General features: G+C 40.5%; 1 long non-coding RNA gene across 1 annotated transcript in view; it reads left to right on the plus strand.

Annotated features, from left to right (window-relative positions):
- LOC144586314 (uncharacterized) overlaps positions 1-18,819 on the plus strand; it is a 33,425-nt gene extending 14,606 nt beyond the window's left edge. Inside the window, exon 3 of the long non-coding RNA XR_013541080.1 lies at positions 6,207-18,819. This is a non-coding gene — a long non-coding RNA (uncharacterized LOC144586314). The remainder of the gene's footprint in view (positions 1-6,206) is intronic.
- Positions 18,820-19,086: the final 267 nt, after the last annotated feature.

A 19,086-nucleotide genomic window follows, 5' to 3' on the forward strand; every position in this document is an offset into this window, starting at 1 on the left:
TAAAGGAGATGTGGTTCCTTGCCAAGGTTGGTTCTTAAATGAAAATTCATGCATCTGGTTTCTGGTTTCAGAAATCTGGCCAATAATTAGTTACATTTGATACAAGGAAGACTGGTAGAAAATTGATACAGAGTTTTCCAATCTTTCAGTATACATTAGGATCTTGCAATAACTTTGACTATATCTTTATTAGTTATTATTATGATTAACTGTTTATCCCTCTTTATGCTGAAATGTTTTACATGCTGATACATGTATGAGCAGCAATAAGAGGTTTGCTTAAGGCCATTTAAAAAAATTGAACTTGTGCATCTTATGAACAATAGTAGCCAGCAGAACATCAGTACCTGGCTTGAGTCTGTTGCTTCCCTATTATAGTTTAACCAGAGGTGAGATGAGATAATGTAAAAATATTAGGTTAAACAATTACTGTCAGAAAGCATCAATAACATGAAACAACTTTTAACGAAAGTGAAAGAAATGCCAAAGCAAGACTGCAGTTGAATGTTAAGAAGACAAAAAATAAATCATGCCTACAAAAGAACTTCACAACTTTAATGTTGACAATGAAGAAATTGAAATTGTTAAAGATTTTGTATATCTTGATTTTATCATCAGTCTGAATGGGAACTGCAGCCAAGAAATCAGAAGGCAACTGAGACTCAGAGGTAAAGGTAAAGGTAAAGGTTCCCCTTGACAATTTTTGTCCAGTCGTGTTCGACTCTAGGGGGCGGTGCTCATCCCCGTTTCCAAGCCATAGAGCCAGCGTTTGTCTGAAGACAATCTTCCGTGGTCACATGGCCAGTGCGACTTAGACACAGAACGCTGTTACCTTCCCACCGAAGTGGTCCCTATTCATCTACTCGCATTTGCATGCTTTCCAACCGCTAGGTTGGTGAGGAGCTGGGACAAGTGACGGGAGCTCACTCCGTTGCGTGGATTCGATCTTACGACTGCTTGGTCTTCTGAACCTGCAGCACAGGCTTCTGCGGTTTAGCCCGCAGCGCCACCACGTCCCACACTCAGAAGGGGAGCAATAAAGGATCTAGAAGATAAATTGTGAGGAGTGTCACTGGAGATCAAGACCAAAATCATCTACAATATTGGATTCCTGATCACATGTGTATGGAAGCTGGACTTTAAAGAAAGCTGATGAGGAAAAATATATTTGTTTGAAATATGCTACTGGGAGAGAACTTTATGGATTCCCTCTCTGCCAGAAAGACAATCAAGAAAATAATAGATCAAATCAAGCCAGAACTCTCTCTGCAAGCAATAATGATGAAACTGAAACTGTCATGTTCTGGCCAAATCATGAGAAGGTAAGCTTTGCTGGTAAAGACAATAATACTGGGAAAGGGTGAAGGCAGCAGGAAAAAAGAAAGACCATGAGATGGACTGACTCCATAAAGTAAGGCACAACCTTGAGTTTATAAGAGCTGAGCAGGGCTGCCGAGGACAAGACGTTTTGGAGATCACTAATACATAGGGTCACCATAAACCAGAGGCAACTTGACAGCAGGTGACAGCAGTGTGGAAGTCCAGCAAAATTCTGGTAACATTGCAGGTTTTATGGCTTGGTTCCATTATTTACACATCAAAAATCTTTTGATAATTAGCAACCTTCCTTTCCTGTAGCTTTTTTTTACTCTGTTCCATGAACTTAATCAAAAATAGACTACAGTTTATAAGCAGCGAATGCCTTTCTTCTTTTAATTATTATTTCTTTATGTGATGTTCTTCCCAGATTTCTAAATAAAATTCTCTCTCTCTCCACACCATACTCATTCACGTTTCTTATATTTTTTTTTACTGAAATAAAATGCCTGCATGGGATCAAGAGAGAGAGAGAGAGAGAGAGAGAGAGAGAGAGAGAGAGAGAGAGAGAACTTCCCCATTTAACTTATGCTGCTAGTGAATTTAGAAGATGAAACTGTATTATTTGTTATATTAAATTAATGTGAACAAAAGTGGAGCTGTTTGTCCAAGAACATATCTGGAACAGAGTTCAGGTTTAGATGCAGAATTCAATCATCCTGTATGTTCCATGGGCTACTATTGTTCGTTGTTCATACTGTGCACTTATTCACTTTGCGTGAAGTTGAGTGTAGGCTATACAGTATATGATGAGAGGACTATGCTAATGCTGTTCCCTCCCCCCCCCAAAAAAATTCTGGCTCACTTGGAGAGGATATATGGATAGATAGCCTTTCCCTCTTTAGATTCTTTTACGTATCAAAAGCAACAAGAGAGTGGGCAGAGTAGTCCGTTTTATTCTATGTGTGTGAAATGCAGATGCTCTTCTAATGAATGAAAGAGCTTGTGTTTAATGGGGTTTTTCTGTATCTGTGTGTGTCTCTGTGTTCTGTGCTGTCAATTTGTAACTGATGTATAGCAACTCTAATAGGATTGTCAAGGTGAGATATTTAAGGGGTGGTTTTACCCATTCCTCTCCTTCAGTGAGTTTCTGTGGCTCAGCAGGCATTTAAACCCTGTTCTCCAAAATCCTAATCGATCTTTCTATTCCATTGCATCATTCTGGGAATCTTAATGGCACTTACTCCAGGATAAATATGCAAAGGGTTATGGCTTTAAGCTTATTAAGTATGCAGCGGATTTTCTAGTTAGGGTGTCATTTATTGTTAGGGGTTGACAGAAGTAATATTTATATGTGAACATCCAAGGTCCAATTGAAATGGGAAGGACCACCTTAAGCACCAAGCAATGAGAGTTTGTGAATATGCAGAGGAAAGCTGCAGTTCCAAAATTTTAATGGTATTAAGTGAACAAAGAAGTGTTACCTTAATTAGAAACTATATACTATATTAAAAACCAGAAATAGCTTAGGTGGTTAAAATTATAGCAGTTGAACACTCAAAACACTGTTTTAACTAAGGAAATCCTTGAAGATTATTGCAACACGATTTTTATTTGCTCAGGAACAAATTTCTTGCATTTATGTAACACACATGCAAACAATGAGGGTAGCTTCTATGTTGTTTTTGTTTAGTTGTTAAGTCGTGTCCGACTTTTCGTGACCTCATGGACCAGAGCACACCAGGCCTTCCTGTCTTCCATTGCTTCCCGGAGTTTGGTAAAATGTAACTTCTATAGGTCATTGCAATTCTGTAGGTTATACTTTCCCCCACCTCCATATGGCAGGGTGTCTGTTTCTGACATCAATAGTCACCTTTCTTCAAGTATGAACCATATGGGCACTAGAGATGGGGATGAATATAAAAACAGATTGGTTTTTCCAACGAATATAGCCGATTCATTAAATATTTGTCAATCCATATTTGTGCGTTCCAGAAACCCCCACAAATACAAAGGGACAAATATTTACCCATTTTTATTCCTCTTTTGTTTTAAAAAACAAACAAACAAAAATACCATTTTGCCTACCAGCCACTGATCAACTGATTGGTGGCAGAAAGGAAGCCACCACCCCACCCCTTCCTTTCCCTACCTTAGGCACCACACCACACCACCCCCACCAACACCCTCTTACCTTAATTGCTGCTGCCGAGGTCTTCTGGCCTCGGAGCCATGCATGTAAAAATGATTCTGCCTTAGCCTGCCTTAAGGGAATCCAGGCTGCCCTTTGCAAAGATGGCAGCTGCAGCTTCCCTACCCTAAATGATGCCGCATCCGCCATATTTGCAAAGGGCAGCCAGTCTCCCTTTTTACACACTGTGGCTGCAAAGGCCTGATGGAGTAGCTATTAAGGTAAGGGGTGTTGGTGGGACTGGGGTGGGGGCTAAGGAAGGGAAAGGAAGGGGTGGGGAGGCTGTTGGGAGGCTGGCTATGTGTGGGCATGGCTGCCTATTGGCTTCTGATCAGCTGATTGGCAGCCGATAGGCAGAAAGGGCTTCTGTGCCGTGTGGTAAACTCTCCTGGGGGGACCCAATTTGTGGATGAATAACTCGGATGTTCGATATCCAATATTCACCAAAGTTGGCAGGCGTGTTGGGGAAAGTCATAGGAAGCTCTGTTGTGATTCTGGATTCTCTAAGTACCTTGGAGGAGCTTTCCTGGTGGTGCTCTTTGTGACTATAGAACTCATGAGTCCATGATTCCATGTTCACCAAACTTTCAGGCGTTGTAGAAAGGTGTCTGAGGCAGCTTCTCTGCAAATTTGGTGTTTCTAGGTGGTTGGGGGCCAGTGTTATAGGCATTTAAAGTGCAGACAAATTGATGGATTGATCCATCGATTCATCGAAGAATATTCGCATATTCGTATTTATTGATATGTTAACCTTAACGAATAACAGATCAAAACTAATTGCCATTTTTTTTATTTTTCCCCATCTCTAATGAGCACCTTTTTTTTTTTTACTGCAGTGTATTTGCACAGGAGAAAATGGAAGGAAAAGGAAGAGACATGTTTTAACTTTCCTGACAAATAGTTTTGATGGTCAGGGATTCCAGTGCTATTAAAAGAGTGAAGACAGAGAAATAGTTCCCAGTGGCAGAGGCTAGGTTCTCCTCTAACTGCAGCATGAGTGAGAGGAAATCAAGGGAAGCACAGCTTTGCTACTGTGAGATTAACCACAAGTAATGGGAGACACATCAGGAGGAAAAAGGGCATTTTACTTCCTATGAACATTTTCCTACCAGCTACAGCTGGGAAAAAATTTATGAATTTGGTTCCCCCCCCCTCCTTTATTTGCCCATCTAGACCTTCTTTCTTGCAAAAGTCTGAAAATGATCTAAAACAACCTTTCTCAACAATTCTATGATAGCAGTTGCCCTGCAGGCAACATGGCCATGGTAGCCAAACAAACCCATCTGAAGATACCAGGCTGGGGACAAGATTCTCCTAGAGCTGTAATTTGTGCTGGTGTTCAACCTTTGCTCAGTTGACCTCGCTACCATTTGTTTTTGTTGAATCTGAACAAGGCAGGCATCTAAACATAGGGCAAAGTAATTGGACATTACACAAATTTGGATGCCTCATTACAGCTCTTTCCCTATGAGTGGCTATCAGTGCATTTGAGGTCATATAGAAAACAGCAGATTCCCGCCCCCCCCCCCCCCCGATATTCTATTCCACAAAGTAGAGCTGTTCTATTTAGAGGTTCCTTAGCAATGTCTGCCACCACTTTTGATGAATGCTTATCTCTCCACTTTTTAAATCATTTCTGGTCTGACATCATCTTATAGTCAAGCGTGTTTTGCTTCAAAAAATAACTACATGCTGTTCACTGAGTGATTTTTTCATATAGGTGCTACAGGAAAAACATCAGGCAGTTTTTTAAACCATAAGCAAGGGGCTTAGGGATGATTCATCTATTCGATTTAGAGATTTTTAACATGTTTTGAAAATGTCTTTCAAACTATAATTTTAATATTGTGCTATATGAATTGTTTTTAAGGTTATCCCTTATAGTGTTTTTAATAGTGATTAGTGTGTAGCTTTAATTGACTGTGAGCCACCTGGACTTCTCTATGGGGAGAAAAGTGGCATATAAATAAAATAAGATAAAATATTAATAATGACTAAATGATGAGCAACTGCCGGTGGGAAAAAAAAATCTTCCAGAGCCCTTGTAGATGAAAAAACAATCAGTGCTGGCAGTGACATATTAAATGGTCGAATAAGCTGACATTATTTATTTAAATATTCCGTTTTCCCATGAAAATAATGGTGCCCTGTCGGGCCCAGCAAGAGTTCATCTCCACCTATCAAAGTTCCAGGCTGTTTATTGCATTTTTCTAGTGCCAAAAGCTTTGTCCTGACTTCTCTGCTCCACTGTTCTCTGTGAATGCTCCAGTTTCTTGCTCCCAAGAAGCACTGGGAGTGGTGCTTCCTTTATGGACATCTCTGTGTGCTATTTTTCAGGGTTAGTACAATAGGGAAAAAAAAGGCAGAAGAGTCTCCTGGCTGTGTGTGAAAGGAGGGGGAAGTGTATCACTTTCTGTTCCAAAGCTTTTGCTTTTGAATAAGATAACTGTCACAACCAATGGATAAAATCTACTTAATATCTTCAATAAATAAATAATTGTCCTGAAGGACAGAGAAGAGTGCAACAACAGCTAAACATGTTTATCTGATAACATGTTGGGAGAGACATTTTGGTGCCGGAGTGAAGCCAAGGGGACCCTGCGGCATCCCATCCCATCCAGGGCGAGCCATCAGAGTGGGGAAGCCACGTGCTGTTTGTGAAATTCATTAATCATCTGGCAAATTTGTTTTCACACAGGAGCGCTGACAGCAAATGAATGTTACTCCAAGAAGAACACCGTGCCTAATCCAGACTATTATGGCAATAGCATTGATGAAAACTTCTGTTCTGTGTGCTTTCTCTATGCCCCATTCTTTGCCGAAGCATAATTCTAAATATATTCATTCTTTAAAAAGAAAAAAAATCACATATGTTGAAAGAAATAGACATATTTCTATCTGGAATGAAGATAAAAGCACTGCTGCTTATCTCAGAAACAGGAGCTGAAGTTTGGCTAAAGATTTCGTAACTAGATATATGAACTGAGACTAAACTGATGATGATATTCCATCAGTAAAGTGTGTTTCCCATAAATCTTTTTTTATTCTCTCTATATATCACATATTCCATTGGACTGACAGTAGTATTACTACTTGTTTGATTATGATCTTTTCAGAAAAGCTTACAAAATGTGCTGAGAGTTTAAATGGGCTCCTAGCAAAGAACAAAACATGATTACTTGTCTTCTTTTTGCCAAACATTTATGTTCCTTAAGCAATAGGCATCAATGCAGTGGCCCCTGAGCATGCATATGATTAGGAAGAAGTGGTATTAAGGAATATGTTGTGGATGACATTCAGGATTTTTGAGTTTGTAGACTTCAAGTATCATACAAGTAGAATTCGAAAGCCATAAGAATGCTGAATCACAATTTTTCCTGAACCATCAGTGTCAACAAATATATCAAACTACCTACTGCTTGAAAATTACTATTCCTTTTTTTTTTTTTTTTGTAACTTTGGAGGAAGAAACAAAAACAGGAGGTTGGTCAGGTAACTGATTGGACCACTTTGCTTGGCCATCAGTAAGTGGATTCTGCTTGAATTGATGGATTATTCCTTGTACAAGGGCCTGCATTCATTGCTATACGCTAGACAGTTCTGAAATGTTCAAAATCAGTGAACAAAACATTAAATAAACTTTGGTGGCACACTATTTTCTACGTAATCTACATAGCCTTTTGTATGACAAGATCCCCTTTATATTGAATGATTTCATCTTCCTTTGTAACAATCTTCCCCCAAAATAAACAACCTCCCCAAGGAAAAAAAAAAGAAAACCCACTACCAACAATACACCCAAAGATGTTCTATAACTGAGTTGAGGCCTTTGGACACAAAACATAGATGGCTAAGTGAGTGGCTGGGTTGATAAAAACTAGAGGTAATTTCAAAGGCTGATTTTAATCTTGCTTTGTAAGTGTTCTTCCTGTTCCAGTTTCTAAAACTCACACACATTTTAAGGAAGGACTGGGCTTCCTGAATTGGAAGTACAGTGTCCAAACAGTCCAGCATGACTACTGCAATTCTCTCAGACAGAACTGAGATGGCATCTTTGATCAGTCCTGTCCTCAGCCCTACTTCTTCCAGTCCTACATTAATTATTTTTAATGTACCTAGTTATAATGGTGTGCTAACATGCCACTATGTTACCTTGCTCCCTCTGCTACCAAAATTTCTACAGACACTTTAAGACTCTTTCCACTTTTTACCTCAGCCCTCCTCCAGGAAAAGAAATAACTTTAAACATCAAATTTGAAAGGGGAAGGACTCCTAAAATGACATTAGTCCTTTCCTGCTTCTAGGAAACATAAGAACACAGTCAAAGTACATGGGCCCTATTACAATTTCTTCTTCCGTGGCGCTGTGGGCTAAACCGCAGAAGTCTGTGCTGCAGGATCAGAAGACCAGCAGTCGTAAGATCGAATCCACGTGACGGAGTGAGTGCCTGTTACTTGTCCCAGCTCCTGCCAACCTAGCGGTTCAAAAGTATGCAAATGCAAGTAGATAAATAGGGACCACCTTGGTGGGAAGGTAACAGCATTCTGTGTCTAAGTCGCACTGGCCATGTGACCACGGAAGATTGTCTTCGGACAAAACGCTGGCTCTATGGTTTGGAAACGGGGATGAGCACCGCCCCCTAGAGTTGGACACGACTGGACAAAAATTGTCAAGGGGAACCTTTACCTTTACCTGGCTATGTATTTGAGGTTGATCACCAGGCATCATGAAAGATAATAGGGCTTTAAGCTATGGGGAGAGGCCGTAGAAGAAAGGAGACAGATCCCTGCACCTCTAGCAGTCACATGAAAACCAGAATTTTATCAGGTGTAGTTTTTGCAGATCCTGAACTTCTCTCTTCCAGGTCAATATTAAAGATCCTTGTGCTCTTGTTCATATGCCCATCCTGTCCCAACTACAGCAACTAGAATATAATGTTGGTGAAACCACTCCACAGAGCAAATAAAATAGCTAAAAGGAAAAATATGTGAAAAGATCATATATAATTCTGGATAACTTGTGTTTTATTGCATATGAAGGTTGCTAACTTGTTAGCTAAAACCAAGATGAGCATTTATTTTAAAATTTCTATTGAAATTCATAAATGGCACCTATTTAAAATCAGAGGTTTGGCAGAGGATCCACATTTTTCCCTGAAATCCATGGAGGTCTATGTCTAACAAGTGAGTGACAGGTTAAAAACTCAGAAGATAATGGTTCCCCAAGCATTTGGAGGTAGCTTTACCTATGTAAGGTCTGGCTATCATAGATCTAATTTACATGTCAAATATCTGCAGGTGGTTCCTTCCACCTGTTTACTTATTCCACTCAGGCTACACACCTGATAAAAAAAACCCCCTCTGTGCCTTGAAAGGATCTCAGCAGCACTCCACGTAGCTGAAAAGCCAAACAGCAGCAATGAGACCCGCCAGTTTTGAGATAAAGGGGAAGCAAAATGAAGAAGCCTAGCCCCAGACATAAGCAGCTACATTATTATTGCTAGTCACCTGGTGTTGATTAGTTAGTTCAGATTTTTGTAGCTTAAACCACACAGAAGTTGACCTACAATAGGCTGCATGCTCACCTTCTCAGTTATAAATGCCTTCAATCACAGCTACTTGTGAGGTACATGGGGTACATAGCATCAGAAATTATTCTATAACCTATGCAACAACCAAGCAGTTGTTGTTGTGTAGGTACTAACAACTCTCTGGTACTGGTTGTTGTGGGTTTTTCGGGCTTCTTGGCCGTGTTCTGAAGGTGGTTTTTCCTAAAGATTCGCCAGTCTCTGTGGCCAGCATCTTCAGAGGACAGTGAGAAACGTTAGGAAAAACCACCTTCAGAACACGGTCAAGAAGCCCGAAAAACCCACAACAACCATTAGATCCCGGCCGTGAAAGCCTTCGCGAATACAACTCTCTGGTAAATGCAAAATCTATACTAATGTTTTGTTTTCTGCAGTGCTGTCTTCGATTTTAGTCCTGTTTGTTTTCTCTGTACAGAAGAACTTTTCAGAAGTTAGGTCTTCGTGCTCCAGCATTAGACATCCATTTAATATCTCAAGCTCCCTGTAAATATATCCCCTTATTAATTTGATCAAAATATTGCATTTTTCAAGCAGTGACAAGGTTAATGATCTTAATGGTCGCTGATGTTTACATACCAGTGTCTCAGGCGATTATTAGTCATGTTATTCCAAATTCAAGGCCTGCTACTTGTCCTCTTGACCTCTTTCCAATGCAGCTTTTCGTGCCTTGTCAGTGATATTAGGGCATCAGTAGTTTCTATTCTAAACATCTTGCTGATCGTTGGCTGTGTTTTTCCTGCCTTTAAGACAGCAGTTGCTTTTCTTCACCTTAGGGAGCACATTTCCCTTGGAGTCTGAAGTCTTTGGAAATTGCAGGCGTATTTCCAGTTTAGCTCTTTCCTCTGGCTACAGTTTCACAATGGGAGGCGACTGTGGGCGTTTAGGGGGCTGTTTTATCAAAATTGCCTTCTTCTGTGAGACACAGCAGCTTGAGGTGCTGATGTCTCCTAATGTCATGGTGCTGTTTCTCAGGAATCTAGGTAGGATTCTTTCTCTGAAACACCAAATCTGTTCTGCGTGCTCAACTTTTGAAATCTAATTTTAGTGCTGTGGGTGGTTTATGGTAAGAGAGCACCTACATGTGATGCTAAACGCAGGATGCTAAACAAAGAAACAAAACCAAATCCTTGACATGACTTGTAGTTACGCCTTAAGTGTCAGAGAAGTTTTTCTGTATCTGATGCAGCTTGGGGCAGGGGCAGGGAAATCTTTCCATTTTGCTTACTCCCAGATTCAATTTTTTTTCAAACCTCAAGTTCTTTCAGTCCCAAATATGAGATTAACAAATGTTGGGAAATTCTTTAAAATTGAACAAATTTGTTTTGTAGCTGCACTAGCCAAATACATGTCAAATTTCTCTAGCTGCACAGCAGACGTTTAGGTATTCATAGCTAAATAGCTTCAAAGTTCACCCCTTTTCTTTTTAACTGGCACTTACAGTCCCCAAAACTCACTGCGAGACATTTGTAAGACAAAGAATAAAATGCTTTTTATTTACAATTGAATAAATCAAACAGCACACTGACGATTATGACTCTTTCAGCAACAGACTGCAACAGACTCTAGAGAGGGAAAAAGACTGGAGAGGTGGAGCTCTCTTTGAATTCAGAAGCAGAACAAAACAATTGATTAGTGCTGGATAGATTGACAGTCACCCCAGCTTGGAAAGGTCCTTTCCAGCCACACGGATTAGAGGCAGCATGCGAGATTGCAAAAACTCTAACAATACAATGACTACAGAGATTCCTGGCATGGTGAGAAATCCATAGATATGTGAGTTAAAACTTGATAGTGTCTGGAATGAGGAGGTAGAAAAGAAGAGGAAGAAGTGGCAACATTAATCTAGTACTAATCTACTTAAATATACAGAGATACAAATCCAGACTTCTGAGAGTTAACAGCTTGAAGCTTTTTACCTTGATAGATGTTCATTTATTTATTAGTTTTATTTATATGCTGCATTTGAGTTTCTCATGCATTAAAGTTTTTTGTGTGTGTTGTTATATTTTGTGGTTTGTTTGTGTGTGTTATTGTTTTGTTCTGTTTTGTTTTGTTTGCTTGCTTTTTACTCCACTGCTTTCTTTTCAAAAATGAAGAAATTAACAAATCTCAGAAAACTCTTATAAAAACTGAGCTAGAATAAAATTCTCTTCAGACTAAATTTGGATATCCTACATTTGTACTCCATGCAACACAAACAAATTGAGAATCATTGGTTTGTACTGCCTGCTTGTCTTGATTAACTACTGCACAACTCTTCATAGATTCTTCCTTATCTTTTCTTTCCAGCCCCAAGAGATACCATTACCCCATTTACTCAATCTAGAGTGTTATCACATAGAGAAATAGGTTCTGTTTTGGACCACTTGTGTAGCAGTCTAGTGCAATGCATTTCCTGGCAATCACACAATGTAAAGGTGATTGTGCTCTATCCCAACCCTAGTCCATGATGTAGGGCTGCTACTTTTGTGGCTCCGCTAGAGCAATTCCCCAACAGATGGAATTTAAGGGAGACTGTTCCCTGCAAAGAGACCTTTTCTGATATGAACAGATGTGCACTTTTCCCATCATCTCATCACACTTTCATTACCAAATCTCGGGTGTCATGAAATGTGGACTCAAACCTTATAGAGCAAGGCCCGTTTAAATTGTCTTTTTCCTTTCCATTTAAGACCATCATTCTTCTCTTCAAGGCTGATCTGTAACTGGAGGAGTCTGGAACTTCCTGAGCTTTTCTTCTGAAGTAGTGAGAGAGCTCATCTCTGACTGCATTTAGACTTTATACGCAAGGCGGTGGGGAATACAAGACAATAGGATTTGAAGCCAATGTCCTTTTCAGATAAGCAAAAATTAAACAGGGCTGGACCATCTTTGCTTTTATGTAGGCTTCTGTGTATGTAACCATGACTTTCCCTGATGCACTCTTTTAAGTAGGAATCAGGACGTGTGCATTGGCTGCTCTATATCTTCCCAGTTCCTCTGACTTTGCTATTCTGCCGGGCAGGAGAGACAAGCCCAGCTCACAAATCTTTGGGGAGTGTTGAAAACAGAGTCATTTCAGAAGTGCAAATCCAGAAGCTATGAACACTGTGCATTTGCTTATGCTGAACCAGAAAGTATGAGCATAATCACTTTTTTTTTTTCACAAGCTGAGTAACTGAAAGAAAAAGAAAATACGAAATATTGCTACTGAGTAGTCTGGGAGTGTTGGAGGGGAGAGGGTGGTTCTTCATCACAGTATAAAGCTGGAGCTTTTTCCAAGCATTTCTTTTCTGAAGATCCTTATGATTTTGTGAATGGGAAGCATGGGTAAGTTTTTGTTAGTGATTCAGACTGAAAGCTTAATTTGTCAAAGTTACTTTGAAGGGTGTATTGTTAGTAGAACAAGGCTAACAAAATACTGCTTTGTAGCATTATATGCATTCTATATATTTCCCTCTGATGGTTGGTTTACCGTTAAGACTGATCTTTGTATTGCATGTCCACGTACATCATATTCTGCAACATGGCACAGCATGGTGTGGATTGGGAATGGAGGTCACTACTAGCTAAAGGATTTTTTTCCTGTGATTTGTAGATTGATGTTCTTATTGTAATCAGATTAATTTTCCTGACAAATACTAGGAGATATCACAAGAATCTTTCTCCCCCCCCCCCCCAAGAAACTGGCTCATGTATATTTGTAGTAACAGCTAATCCAATTAAATTTCTTAGTAAAAACAACAATAATTCACTTGATAACATTTTACAGTATAGGGAAATGAATTGTATCTGGAACGGTATGCTTCCCCATTGGTTACAATGGGATTTCCTTTATTTCATTCAATTTTAAAACTTTTAACACTGCTTGCTATTTTTTAAAAAAAATCTTCAAATGCTTCACAGCATTAAAAGTACAGTATAATACACAGTAAAGCATATCAACATATATGAGACCACAGGACTGCAGAATCGTTGGTAATAGAGAATGTGAGCAAAGGAGCACAGTAATTCTGGAGTGTTTCCCAAATAATGGGGGAAGGCACTATCTAGAGATGGAGTATCACCCCAGATAGGGCTCACTTTCATGTTGTTATCAGATGACACACACTATATGGAGACAGAATATTAGAAAGAAAATGCCATTTAATTCACTATTGTAGTCACCTGATAATAGTATGAGGTTTCAAAATGGGAAATAATTCATAGAGAACAGATGGAGGAAAGCTTCAATGGAATTCAATCTGGTGGCTGTCAAGGAAGCAACTGGAAGATATTGTAGTAAATTTACTGTAAGATCATGAAAAGAAGCCATACTATCCAACTAATTCAGCCTGCTTCCAACCAACAGGCAGAACTTTTCCATGTAGTCCATGGCCTTAAGTCTTCCAGACAAAAATGATCTTTACATCAAAATGTGGACAACTGCAACCAATTTCATACGACAGCCCGTTTTAAATCTAAGGTAGAAAGCATCCATTGGGACCATGACTCCTTTGGGATACCAATAGATCTGAAGGAGATATCTCATGCATCATCTAGTCAGGCTAAATTGGATCAGTTTCAATAAGTACAGCCTGAGGATGTGGACAAATCCTTGCATGCTGCAAAGCCACCACTTTGTCTCTAGGTCCTTGCCCATCGCAGTTCTTAAAATCAGCAAAAGAGTTGACCATGAAATGGGCTACAGATGTCATTAAAGCATCTTTACAAGTGGCACATTTACTTTCCTGTTTAAAGGAAGCCATTATGAGGCCCATTCAAAAGAAACTAAAATTAACAATGGATATTTTAATAATGATAGGCCCATTGCCAATATTCCATTCTTGGACAAGTTGATCAAGAGAGTGGTGGCCGATCAGCTGCAGGTATTCTTTGAGGAAACAGATAGCCTAGGTCACTTTAAACTGGGGTTCCAGCTGTACTAGGGAACTGAAATTGCATTGGTTGCTCTGCAAGATGATCTCCTGAGGGAAACCCTGCTGGTCTTTCTGGATCTTTCTGTGGCCTTTGATACCATTAGCCGTGTTATCTTCCTGAGATGGCTATCAAGTTTAGTGCTTGGGAGGGCCGTTCTTCAGTGGTTCAAGTCCTTTGCCCTCCCCACTCCAGAATAAAGATGCCAGACAAGTATCATGGGTTAAAACATGGGCCACACTTTATTGATCATAATTCAATGCTGCCATCCTTTGGCAAAGGGGCCCCTGCCATAGTGTGGAATCAGGTTAAATCGCAGAGGTTTCAAAGTACCCCTTAATCAACAAATGGGCGAGTCCCCGGCCCCAGGTTCTCCCAGTCTTAAAGACAGTGAGAACCTGGCCAGCCACAATGTGACCACCCACAGACCTCAAGCCATCTTTACTTGTTGACTGTTGGTCTGGTTGTGGCCCAGCGCATGTTTCCCCCCAAGCACTGTAATCGCACGATCTGCAGCCCTGGGAGGTCCGATGGGCTGTTAGCTTACCTGACTCACCAGAAAAAAAAAATGATTTATCCGCACTACTCACCAGTGTGACCGAACTTCCACCTCATAAAATGCCAGCACCCAGTTCCAGTATGGGACAGGTGAAAAATCCCTGCGTCCAAGAGCCAATCAGGATGCATGTCAAAAATTCCTATCAAGCCCCAGAGGTGACCAGAATATGGGGTGGGCGGGTGGATGCCAGAAAAGGAAGAGGGCGGAGACAGGGGGGAAATGTCCCTTAAATAACCTAGTGTTCCCCCCTCTCGCCCAACTGCACTTGTGAGACCTAGGGTCCTGCGTTATCCAGGGAGAAAGGCAAAGATGAGCTGCGCTGCCGAAGCTTTGGCTCAGCAGCGGCTAGAGCATTTGTCAAGGGCTGATGGTACAGACTGGGGAGGTGATGTCCTCCCCTTAGGACCTCCCTTATGGGATCTCTCAGCTATTGCTGATTTCCTCAATGCTTTTTAATATCTATATGAAGCTGCTGGAATAAATCATACAGAGATTTGGAGTTTGATATACAGCTCTATTTCCAATTTTCCACATTGGCAGGCGATGCAGTACTGTTCCTTGAATGCTGCCTAGCATCGATAATGGACTGGATGAGGACTAATAAGTAAGACGGAGATCTTACTGTTGGGAAAATCATCAGATTGATTAGAGGGATATTTACCTGGCCTTGATGAGGATACATTCCCCCAGAAGGACTGGATTCTCAACTTGAGGATATGCTTGGTCCCAGCTCTCTCTATATGGAGGTATAAATCTCTACTGCGGCCAAGGGTGTCTTTCAATAGCTTTGGCTGATTGCCCAGCTGTGCCCCTACTTATACAAGAGATGCCTAACAATGTCATGCATCAGTAATCTCTAAAATAGGCTACTGCAATGCTCTCTATGTAAGTCTGTCCTTGTAGTCAGTACAGAAACTTCAGCAGGTCCAAAAGGGCTGCCCTTGAAGTCAATATGGAAACTTCAACAGACAGCCAGACTGATTATGGGAGCTAGTAAATTTGATCATATGCTCCCAGTCTTGGTGCACCTTCATTGACTTTCTGTCAGTTGGAGTTCAAATCAAGGTGCAGGTTAGGACCTATAAAAACCCTTTAGCAATTTAGTACCTTCATGCATGTTGAGACATCTCTCCCACAAAACAGCCACCCATTGCACTCACTTCTCAATGTGTCTGATGTTAAAAGGTAAAAATAACCCAATGAAGCTAAAAGAGTTTAAAAACCAGGAACTGCAGTTTCTCTGTCTTGGCCCCTTAACTCTGGAACAAGCTGCCTACAGGTTTGTCAGGTGTCCTCTCTTTCCATTTTTAGGAAATTAATAAAAACAGCCTCTTATTAGTACTCTTAACCATATCAGATGCCCAAATTGGATTTAAATTTGTCATTTCTATTTAAGTGCAGAGTTTTAAGCTAGTGGCAAGGGTTTTGTTTTGAATTTACTGTATATCATAACTTTGTATTGTTGACTTTAATGTTAATTTGACATGTTGTGAACTGCCAAGAGACTGTAGACTGTTCACATTAATGGGGTGATGTACAAGATAGATAGATAGAGAGAGAATGAGAAAATGTTATATTTTCATGTTCGTTTGTTTCCATACCTGTAAGCAGGAAATTATAAAATTAGTCCATCTTCCCAAATGGGTGTGGTGAGTATCTGTGAGGACAACTGAACTTTGGAGATTTACAAATAGCTTAGTAAAATGGACCACTCAGTATTCCTTGTGAGCTTTCAGATATTGTCTTTATTGTGGGAAACTTTAATAACCACTTTCCATGCAGCTGAGGTGTATTTTGTATGAAGGGTATAAACCAACTATGTAGCTTCTACTGAGCCTTTAAAAAAAGTTTAGCATTTTTTGGTTGGGTGTGTGTATTTTTTTTCCTTTGAGAAGTTATGGACTAAACACTGCTAGTAAATTTAGTTCACTTAAGATACCAAAAGTGGGCAGCTGAAGAGTGGTACGTAGCATCCCCAGGCAGTCTGAAAGTTCTGAACATGGTGTTCTCAGAGGCCTTGTCCAAAGTGTTGCACAACAGTGTGGCTCTAGGGGCATTTTGATTTTGTTCTAGCTGTTCTGCATTATTCTCCCAGATAAAGAACCAACATTTTGTGTGCAAATGCATTAACAGGACTCCATGTCCACATTTGTCTGACAAGTTGTAGATTATTTTACGCCTACTTGGTGTTTTACTTGAAACCCTTCCCATTGAATGGGAGACCGAGAGGAAGGTGGGCGAAATGGTTGCACACACACACACACACACGCACACACATACACATAAACACACACACACACATGGAGAGAGAATTCAGCTGAGCATGCACTTTATAGGACTGCTCACAGGCTAGCATGATTTGGCAATCCCGAAAATGCAGAATAACTTGCAAATGTAATGAGGCCAGGCCTATAAGAGGAATATGTCCTAGATAAGAAAGCCTGCAAGGTTTGCACTGATATCCCTTTACCTTCTTGTAAATAAATAGTAATAATTGGTGAGTGGCATATAAATGTGGCATTAGAAACTGTTTACCGGTAGATATTAGAACAGTTCTGATAGGTGCCTAGAGGGATCCCACTTTCCACTATGAAAACTTGGACTGAATGTTCCATTGTTTGAATGCAACTGCATGAAAACTCACATTAAAATATAATAGTTAGTCTTTAAGGTGCCACATAGTGTTTTTTTTGTCCTTTTGTTCCCTCCCCCTTAGGATTTTGCCTAACATGCAAATAATGTCGTCCACTAATTCAAGCTTGGGAAAGCAATGATAAAATTCCCCCCAGAAGTAAGCTGATATTATTTTTCACTGATGCTGAAATTATATAATTATTGAGACCTCAATATTTTTTTTCAGAGTCACTTCTCCATGATTTCAAAGTTTTTTTTTTTAAAAAAAGACCATCTAAATACCAGAAACAAGATAAATTGGACAATTTTTTTTAATTTATTTTATTTTTCCGGCTTTTACCCCGCCCATCTAGATTCAATGAATCTGCATTCCAAATATAAAACAAAATTTAAAACAAACAATATCAGACAACACAAAGATAAGCAAAACCATGATGGTAAGACTTAGGAAATTAAGAAAAGGAAGGGGGAAAGGCCTGCTGAAGAACTAAGTCTTCCAGCTTGTTCTTAAAAACTCCCAGCGAGGGTGCCAGGCAGTTCTCCAGGAGCAAGGTATTCCAGAGGCAAGGGGCCACCACTGAGCAGGCCTGGTTTCTAGTTCTCTCCTTCCAGTTCTCTCTCGGGGTAAAGCCCCTCAGCTGCCCAGCCTGGCTAGATCGAGTGACATGAGTAGAGATAGGTGGGAGCAGGCGCTCTGCCAGGTATTGAGGTCCTAAACTGTTTGAGACTTTATATGTAAGCATTAACACCTTGAAGTCAATGCGGAAACGAACGGGCAATCTATTGCTGTTGGAAAAAAGGAGATGTAGAGCTGTGTGTCATCAGCATACTGATGACACAAAGCCCCACTCCCCCAGATGACCCCACCCAGCGGCCATTGGAGAGATGACTGAGCCCTGCGGGGCCCCACAAATGACAAGCCATGGGGCCGATACACTCTTTCCAAGCTGAACTCTCTGGAAACAGCCCTCCAAGAACTGGAGCCAGGCAAGAGCCAGGCCACCAATCCCCAAAGAGGTTCAACTCATCACAGGACAATATATTCTACTTAATTCCCATATAAGATTATTGACCTTCTAGATCCCTTTACATAGCAAAGTGAGAGATAAGTTGTGCATTCCTAAATTCCTCAATGTATGGAGTAGAGATCGATCAATGGCATCCTTCAGTCTCGAAAGACTATGGTAGCGTGCTCTGTATGGAGGACTTGGAACAGCGTCTAGTGTGGCTGAGGAGGCCAATTCGAGAGTGACAATCCCTTCCACACTGAAGACAAATACAGTCTGTCCCCTGTCTAGCTCCCTGATTTTGCTGCTTTCATAACTGCCTCTTTGCCTCGGCCTGCTGGACGAGGGTCTCTTCAAAGTGGGAGAGGCCGTGATGCACCGCCTGCCTCCAGGATGAACACTCAGATGTCAAGATTTCCCATCTGTTGAGATCCATTCCTAAGGCCTTCAGATCTCGCTTGCAGATGTCCTTGTATCGAAGCTATGGTCTACCTCTGGGGCGATTTCCCTGCACTAATTCTCCATACAGGAGATCTTTTGGAATCCGACCATCAGCTATTCTCATGACATGCCCAAGCCAACGTAGACGTAGAGTAGAGATATATGTCTAAAAATAAACAGTACTCCCTTGAGTTGAGCCTTCAGTTGCTGGAGATGTCTCAGCATATCTATACTGCTTGTTTTCAAACAGGTTTCTTGCCACCAAATTCTGTTCCATTGACTGTAGAAATGCATGCCATTGTATTGTGGCTTTTAAAAATGTCTCTTCTCCCCCCCCCCAAAAAAAACCCATTGTAATGCTGAGATAAAACATATTGGCAAAATGATTGTACCTTTTAATATTAATTAACAGAAATAGATACCCAATACAACAGCTGAAATTCTAGAAGGACAC

Source organism: Pogona vitticeps, chromosome 2 (genome assembly GCF_051106095.1).
Source record: "Pogona vitticeps strain Pit_001003342236 chromosome 2, PviZW2.1, whole genome shotgun sequence".
Classification (NCBI taxonomy): domain Eukaryota; kingdom Metazoa; phylum Chordata; class Lepidosauria; order Squamata; family Agamidae; genus Pogona; species Pogona vitticeps.